Source organism: Trachymyrmex septentrionalis, unplaced genomic scaffold (genome assembly GCF_001594115.1).
Source record: "Trachymyrmex septentrionalis isolate Tsep2-gDNA-1 unplaced genomic scaffold, Tsep1.0 scaffold166, whole genome shotgun sequence".
Lineage (NCBI taxonomy): Eukaryota > Metazoa > Arthropoda > Insecta > Hymenoptera > Formicidae > Trachymyrmex > Trachymyrmex septentrionalis.
Genome location: NW_017304822.1, coordinates 4,389 through 5,258, shown reverse-complemented (window position 1 = coordinate 5,258; position 870 = coordinate 4,389).

Below are 870 nucleotides of genomic sequence, written 5' to 3'. Positions count from 1 at the left end.
CACCTTTTGCATGTTGCATGACTTACAGCGTTCTCTCCATATGCAGCACAAATCATTTCAGTGGCTTCAGCAGCATTTTTCTTCAGATGAAACGCGAAGTGGATGGAAAATCGAATATGCTCTTTTGTAATTGCCATCGTGAACACTACTGATTTTTGAGGTTATGTGCATCAAACGCCAAACCGTATCGCATTTCAGGAGGTTAAATGTTACTGTTTTAAAACCCCAAAAGGGCGGGAAGATATATAAAATTTAAATTGTTATTTCGGTTGTATCAAATCTAAAGCTCAGAACTTTTTTGTACACCTAATAATTAGCATGGCACATTAAATACTTCGTAAACTATTAATTTCTGATAATCGTAATATCTTAATACATTTATGAATAGAATAATAAGATAAATGAAGCCTAAAGAAAATATATATTTGTTTGTTTAATAAAATTATTTCTTGCACCTACGTATTTTTTTGTAAAACTTTAGTAAATAGGCGACCTTTTGCCAACTTCGATAATCTTGACGAATATTCTTAAGGTCATAACCCTAAGTGACTTTTTAGAAATTTTTTAATTGTCGCTTGTCCTTTAAAAAACTATTATCAAATAAAGTTGACAATATATGTGTGCGCGCGCGCGCGCGTGTGTGTGTGTGTGCGTGAGGGCGCGCGGGCGCGCGCATGTTTAACCTTTTATTTCTTTTACAAGTAAAATGTAACAGACAAATTCTCTGCTTTAAAATACATATTCCTTGCATTACAATTCAAATTCTCTACCTTAAAGACACAAATTCTCTGTTTTCGAAACGAAAATAATATAAGAAAAAAGCTTAGTTAGATTATGATAAAATAAAAAAAAAATAAAATAGACAATTTA